At 41.0% G+C, this 7,982-nt stretch overlaps 1 non-coding gene across 1 annotated transcript; it reads right to left on the reverse strand.

The window, feature by feature from the left end:
* Positions 1-1,194: 1,194 nt before the first annotated feature.
* TRNAC-ACA (transfer RNA cysteine (anticodon ACA)) lies at positions 1,195-1,266 on the reverse strand. The gene has a single exon. It is a non-coding gene; the product is annotated as a tRNA-Cys (tRNA).
* Positions 1,267-7,982: the final 6,716 nt, after the last annotated feature.

A 7,982-nucleotide genomic window follows, 5' to 3' on the forward strand; every position in this document is an offset into this window, starting at 1 on the left:
CTGCTGGTGTTTGTACATTGGAGCTGAGCTTTCTCCCACCCCCTCTCTTTCCTCCCTGGCAGCTGAAGAAAACCAGCCCCTCGGGTCCAGCTCTCGGCTAGCCCAGGCACCCACTTACGGGATGCAGGACAAATGGTCAAGGGGGTCACTGATCCTTCTCACACTGTTCCCTGGCTGAACAGGAATTTCATTCAGCAGGGCCGGGGGGTGGCAGGGGGCCGCGCTTCCAGGCCCTCCTTATGGTCCTGGATTTCAAGGTTCCTCTGCCCAGTCCCAGAGGCCAGGGCGCCCTCTACTTGTCCAAAGCCTTCAGGCCAGCCTGAATGGTCTCCTAGACCTCAGATCAACTTTGGCTTCACAGTAGGACAGTATCCCTGATACTGCTTCTTGCTTCTGACTTTTCTCTGGCTGACAGCAAGTGTTCTACCCCATGGTACCAAGCTGAGCCAGCCCCTGGACTAAGATAATCTCTCTTCTTCTCCTTATCTTTCCATCACCCTCATCATCCATCCAGTTCTGGTCTTGCTTCCTTCCTTTATTTGGGACTGTCCTCCCAATTCTTCTTCTCTGGGCCAGCTCCTCCCTCATTTTCTCTGAGCCATGGAAGGCACAGGAGTCCTGGCACCAAACCCTGGTCAGGTGTCTATTTCCTGCATCTTGGGCCTCCACCTGCTTCACTGCTCCCCCTCTACCCACACTGGGGCTTTGCTTATATAAAAGTGCAAATGTTAGTAAGTTTCTCTCATTAGTTCTACAAACTTCTGTCAGATGTATCTCCTTTCAGAGCGCTGAAAGGATTAATTGGAGAACTTAGGCCAGTCGTTTAACTTCTCTCAGCCTCAGTTTCTACATCTGTGAAATGGGTATAACTATACATAAATCATAAGTTCATGAAGATTAAATTAGTTCATGCATGTACAGTCTGTAGGAGGTACTCCAAAATATTCACTTACTACTGTCACTATATTTTTTGGGTTGCAAGGTGCTCAAGTGTTATAATTCTACAGACAGATGTTTGAATCTCATATCCACTATTCATTGCCTATGTGACCTTGAAGTGAAGTGAAGTGAAATCGCTCAGTCATGTCTGACTCTTTGCGACCCCATTGACTGTAAGCTACTAGGCTCCTCTGTCCATGGAATTTTCCAGGCAAGAGTATTGGAGTGGGTTGCCATTTCCTTCTCCAGAGGATCTTCCCAGCCCCGGGATCGAACCTGGGTCTCCTGCATTGTAGGCAGACGCTTTACCGTCTGAGCCACCAGGGAAGCCCTAATGTGACCTTGAGTAGATGTTAAAACTCCAGTGAACCCATTTCCCTTTTCGTAAGATGAGGAAAATCACTGCCTCCCAAACTAGTTGGGGTATTTACCAATTGAGGGTTGTGTGCCATGTCTGGTGCCATGCCCACCTGACATTAATAATAATAAATAAGACCCAGCCCTCCTTCAGCATGTTTATTTTATAAAACTTTATTAACTGTTACTTTCATTTTAACTCCCCATTGTATACCAAAACACTGATTCATAATCTCCTCCCATCATACTGTCTCCTTCTCTCATTCTTGAGGGCTTCCCTGGTGGCTCAGACAGTAAAGCATCTGCCTGCAATGCGGGAGACCCAGGTTCGATCCCCGGGTTGGGAAGATCCCCTGGAGAAGGAAATGGCAACCCACTCTAGTACTGTTGCCTGGAAAATCCCATGAATGTAGGAGAATCATAGGCTACAGTCCATGGGGTTGCAAAGAGTCGGACATGACTGAGCCACTTCTCTTTCTTTCTTTCTTTCTTCTCTCATTCTTAGGGAAATCTGTTTCTTCAATGACACAAATCTTAGAATGAAAGAAGACAAGCAATATACCCTCCAGCTCCGGCACCCTTATAATGCGGGATGAATCTTTTTAAGAGACTGCTTCCAAAAGAGAAGGAGTGTATCTGCTCACTGGGTTAGGATGGCAGGTGGTGAAGAAACCGTGTTGTACTTTGGTATGGGGAATGGAGATGAAGAGAGTTGTCTTCTAAGCACCCATGCCCTAAGGAGCCCTCTCTTCATTCCAAGCATGAAGTTATCCTGCCCACAGGGCTGTGAAGCTATGGGGGTGTTCTGTGTTCAATTTTTTTGACATCCTTATCCTAGTTTCACATTTGGATTATTTTTTATTCCATCAAACACAGATGTGGTCCTAATTCCCTTGTTATACTTGCCATCTCTGCAAGTGCAAACTTTTTTGAAATTATTCTTGTCAAATATACTTCTTGCACATTGGCTAACCAGAAGATCAGAGCTTTCTGCACAAGAAAAGACTTCCTGGCTCAATGTGTCAGTTCCTTTTCATGTAGCTGGATCTTTCAATTTGTAGAATAACCCCTGCAGCACGACAGAGAAAAGATGATATGTCTGAAACGCTGAACCGTAGTCACCCCTGTCTGCCATTATGTTTCCACAGGCATTCTATAAAAAGCTGCAAAACCATGGGGTCTGAGATCTGACACCTGAAATGGCTGCAATCACTCAAAGGCACCCCTTTTCCTATCTCTTGCTGATTGACCCCATCCCATTGCGCCTTTCAATACACAGCCCACAACTCTATATTTAGGGCAATGACCAGACGTCCATGCTGGCTCCAAACACTTCTCACTCCACTTGGATAGTCTCCCCTGTGAGTTGGGTGTTAGAGGAACAATGTTCCTATCTCAGCTCAGCACCTGATTGTGTGATTTCGTACACTTTCAGGAGCTTCTGTGCCCTACAAAAATAATAGACACTTATGACACCTAATATAGCTGAGTGCTTGCTGTCTGCAAGATACAATTCTAAGTGTTTTCTGTGTATGTGTGGGTGTACCGATTTTTTTTTTAATGACACCACAATCATGAATGAGGTCCTTTGGCAAGAGAAGAAACTGAAGCACAAACTCTCCCATGTGGTACATGGTAGGCCTAGAATTTGAACTCATATTGTCTTGTTCTAGAGCCTGTGTGCTTAACTCTAAGTTTTATTTGTTTGTAATACACACAGCTGCAGTCCAGTCTTATTATCTGCAGTAGTTCTGTCCTATACGTTACTGTCAACACTGAATTAGCAAATACCAACTGACTACTCCCAAGGGAAATATAGGGTTGGGTTCCTACGAGCCTTTGGTTACAACATTTCATCCATCAATATATAACCCCTCAATACACAACCCTGGTTTATGTGGGTTTCTGTTTAAAGACAGCACACTTTATAGATATTGAAGATTCATTAACATTGAACTCACAGTCAACAGCGTTATAGCTCATGCCTAAACAAGCTTTTCTCACACACCTGTTTTCTCTGTAAGGCACAGCACAGTCTGCTTATGTTTAGGAACAAGTCAGCATTTCAGTGCTACTTGGGTGCCATTTTAAACAGCAAAATCACCCCAAAACATGCACAAAATTGCAAGAAAAACAAGGCATTAAATAGACCACAAAAAGGACCCTTACTTATGACATGAGGGCTGAAACAAGAAGAGTGTTGCCTTGTTAGACCTCAGCTGAGAATGCACACATCGGGTGACTCAGTTTTTTGCTGCTTTTTACGTGTCATCAGGTGACTGTGAAAGCACTCTGAGTTATTGATTTAGGGGTTCAGAGTTACCGGGTAGGTCAATTTACAAATACAGAATCTGAAATGATGAAGATTGGCTCTAGGCAACAATTGCAGGGAGAAAATCTCAGAAGATCTTCAAACAAGAGTAGGACTAGTTGGTAGAATTGAAAAGAGTTCAGTCCAATCCAGACAGGAGTGCTTCCAAGCAGAGGCTTGGGGCCATTCTACTACTAACACAGGCTATGTCTCTACTCGTCTCTCCAAATCAAGGAACTAACATGGAAGATCCTTGCCAACTGACCATGTGCTGAATGAAGCTTTATTTCTCTATGTCTTGACTTGATACTTCTTATAGTTCTACTTCTTTTTGGTTTTCCAGAAGATGCCTTAATTTGCATATACATAGCCTCTGCATCTACAACTAATATTTCTCTTTCTTCATTGGATTATGAAGGCATCTGAATAGTAGATAATAAAATGCATTTTTTTGCAGAGAAGATAAGCGGTTGGTGGGATGAAATACTGGGGATTACTTCACACCTGTCGCTGTACCCCAGCTCCAGGTGTGCATAGCTCTGTATGTAACCACAGATATGGTAACCACATATGGCCTTGTCTGCTTGAACAGTGAATGTAATTTGATTTATAAAACTGAGAAGTAGAGATGGCTGAATTTCTGCTGTGGTTTTTATTGTTTTCCTACTCCATGATGGTATGCAGACCAGCCACATTGGTGTTACCTGGGAGCTTGTTAAAAATGCAAAAGCTTGGAGATGGAAGAAGATGGTAGAGGAGTAAGGCAGGGGGATCACCAGCCTCCCCCGAGATACATCAAAAACTCATCAAGATATGGAACAACTCCTACAAAGTACAAATTCTAGGTGACAGCAGAAGACCCCAGGCCTCCAAGGGGACAGGTTAAGCTCCCTGAAATGAGGTAGAAGAAAGGAGGAAGACATAAGAAGGGAAAAGACGGAGAACTTCTGGGCAGGAACTTATGCCCCAAGGGAGGGAGAGAGCCCTGAAACAGGAGTTCCTGTACACATGGAAACTCCCTCACAGGCGGGCCCAAAGGGGAGCGCAATGTCTTTGAAACACCAGGCAAAGCAGGGACTTGGAGGGCAGTAAACAGAGAAAGCTGCACTTCTAAGCCCATTAACAGCTCACGGACTGTGGCCCCAAACAGGTGGCAAGCTCAGGGAACTGAGAGTGACATGGCATACAAACCCAGCCAGTGCACACAACCCTTGCAGCACAGTAGGGCAGGCCCAGGAAGCAAAAATCAAAGGGAAGAAGTAATACAACCCTACTAAACCCTACTAAAATAATAAAGCCTGAGAAAAGGAGACTTCAAGTGGAGCAAGTTAGAAAAAAAAAAAGAAGATGAAAAGACAGAGAAATACAGCCCAAATGAAAGAGCAAGGTAGAAACTCACAAGACCAAATAAATGAAGAGGAAATAAGTAATCTCCTTGAAAGAGAATTCAGAATCATGATAGCAAAGATGCTCCAAACACTTGAAAATAGAATGGAGAAAATGCAAGAAGCATTTAACACAGTTAATACAGCCACCAAGAACATAGAAGAAATAAAGAATAAGCAAACAGAGATGAATAACACAATTACTGAAATTAAAAATACTCTAGAAGGAAACAATAACAGAATAACTGAGGCAGAGGAACAGATAAGTGAGCTGGAGGATAGAATGGTGGAAATAACTGCTAAAGAGCAGAATAAAGGAAAAGGAATGAAAAGAATTGAGGAAAGCCTCAGAGACATTTGGGACAATATTAAATGCATCAATATTTGAGTTATAGGGGTCCCAGAGGAAGAAGCAAAAAACAAAGGCACTGAGAAAATTTTTGAAGAAATTATAGTTGAAAACTTTCCCAACATGGGAAAGGAAATAGTCAATCAAGTCCAAGAAGCACAGAGACTCCCCTACAGGGTAAACCCAAAGAGAAACACATTGAGACACATATTAATCAAGCCAGTAGAGATTAAGCACAAAGAAAGAATATTAAGAGCAACAAGGGAAAAGCAACACATAGCATACAAGGAAAACCCATACGATTAACAGTGCATCTTTTAGAAGAAACTCTACAGGTCAGAAGGGAATGGCAGGGTATATTTAAAGTACCGAAAGAGAAAAGCCTACAACCATGATTACTATTCCCAGCAAATATTTCATTCAGAATTGATGGAGAAATCAAAAGCTTTGCGGACAAGCAAAAGTTAAGAGAATTTAGCACAAGCAAACCAGCCTTGCCACAAATACTAAAGGCTATGTTTACATAGCCAGTAAACACAAGTGAAAGGAAAGACCTACAAAAACAAACCCAAAACAATCGAGAAAATGCTAATAGGAACAGATGTATCAATAATTACCTTAAATGTAAATGGATTAAATGCACCAACCAAAAGATGCAGACTAACTGAATGGATACAAAAACAAGACCTATATATATGCTGCCTACAGGGGACCCAGCTCAGATCTAAAGACACATGCAGACTGAAAGTAAAAGGGTGAAAAAAGATATTCCATGCAAATTGAAACCAAAAGAAACCTGGAATGGCAATCCTTATTTCAGACAAAATAGCCTTTAAAATAAAGAATATCATAAGAGACAAAGAAGGACACTACATAATGATCAAAGGATCGATCAAAGAAGAAGACATAACAGTTGTAAATGTCTATGCACCCAACATAGGAGCAACTCAGTACATAAGACAAACACTAACAGGGATAAGAGGAGAAATTGACAGCAACAAATAATAGTAGGGGACATTAGCATCCCACTTTCACCAATGGACAGATCATCAATAAGGAAATACAAAAATTAAATGAAACATTAGACCAAATGGACCTAATTGATATCTTCAGGACTTTCCATCCAAATGCAGAAGAATACACTTTCTTCTCAAGGGCACCTAAATATTCTCCAGGATAGACTACATGTTGGGCCACAAATCAAGCCTCAGTAAATTTAAGAAAATTGAAATTGTATCAAGTATCTTCTCTGATCACAATGCTATGAGACTAGATATCAAAAACAGGAAAAAAAACAGCAAAAAACACAAACTCATGGAGGTTAAACAATACATTACTAAATAACAAAGATGTTACTGAAGAAATAAGAAAAGAAATCAACATATTCCTAGAAACAAATGACAATGAAAGCATGACAACCCAAAACCTATGGGACTCAGCAAAAGCAATTCTAAGAGGGAGGTTTACAGCGATACAATCATACCTCAAGAAGCAAGAAAAGCATCGAGTAGACAGCCTAACTCTACGTCTAAAGCAGCTGGAAAAAGAAGAACAACAAACCCACAGAGTCAGCAGAAGGAAGAAGATCTTAAGAATCAGAGCAGAAATAAATGAAAAAGAAGTGAAAGAAAAAATAGCAAAGATTAATATAACTAGAAGCTGGTGCTTTGAAATGATAAATAAAATTGACAAACCACTAACCAGACTCAACAAGAAAAAAAAGAGGGGGGGAATCAAATCAATAAAATTAGAAATGTAAAAGGAGTGATTACAAGAGACGACACAGATATACAAAGGATCATAAGAGAATATTATGAGCAACTATGTGCTAATAAAATGGACAACCTAGAGGAAATGGACAGATATTTAGAAAAGATCAGTCTCCAAAGACTAAACCAGGAAGAAATAGAAATTATGAACAACCTAGTTACAAACACTGAAATTGAAGCAGTGATCAAAAATCTCCCCCAAAACAAAAGCCCAGGGCCAGATGGCTTCACAGGGGAATTCTATCAAACATTTAGAGAAGAGCTAATGCCTATTTTTCTGAAACTCTTCCAAAAAATTGCAGAGGAAGGAACACTTCCAAACTCATTCTACGAGGCCACAATCACTCTGATACCAAAACCAGGAAGAGACAACGTGAAAAAAGAAAATTACAGACCAATATCACTGATGAACATAGATGCAAAAATCCTCAAAAAATTCTAGCAAACAGAATCTAATAGCACATTATAAAGCTCAGACACCATGATCAAATTGGGTTTATTCCAGGGATGCAAGGATTCACCAATATATGCAAATCAATCAAGGTGATGCACCATATCAACAAATTGAAAGATAAAAACCATATGATCATCTCTATAGATGTAGAAAAAGCCTTTGACAAAATCTAGCATCCATTTATGATAAAAATGCTTCAAAAAATGGGCATAGAAGGAACCTACCTCAACATAGTAAAGGCCATATATGAAAAGCCCACATCAGACATTATTCTCAATGGTGAAAAACTAAAAGATTTCCCACTAAGATTGGGAACAAGACAAGGGTGTCCACTCTCATCACTAGTATTCAACATAGTTTTGGAAGTCCTAGCTATGGCAATTAGAGAAGAAAAAGAAAAGAAAAAAGGAATCCGGAT

Source organism: Ovis canadensis, chromosome 13, assembly GCF_042477335.2.
Source record: "Ovis canadensis isolate MfBH-ARS-UI-01 breed Bighorn chromosome 13, ARS-UI_OviCan_v2, whole genome shotgun sequence".
In the NCBI taxonomy this organism is placed as follows: Eukaryota; Metazoa; Chordata; class Mammalia; order Artiodactyla; family Bovidae; genus Ovis; species Ovis canadensis.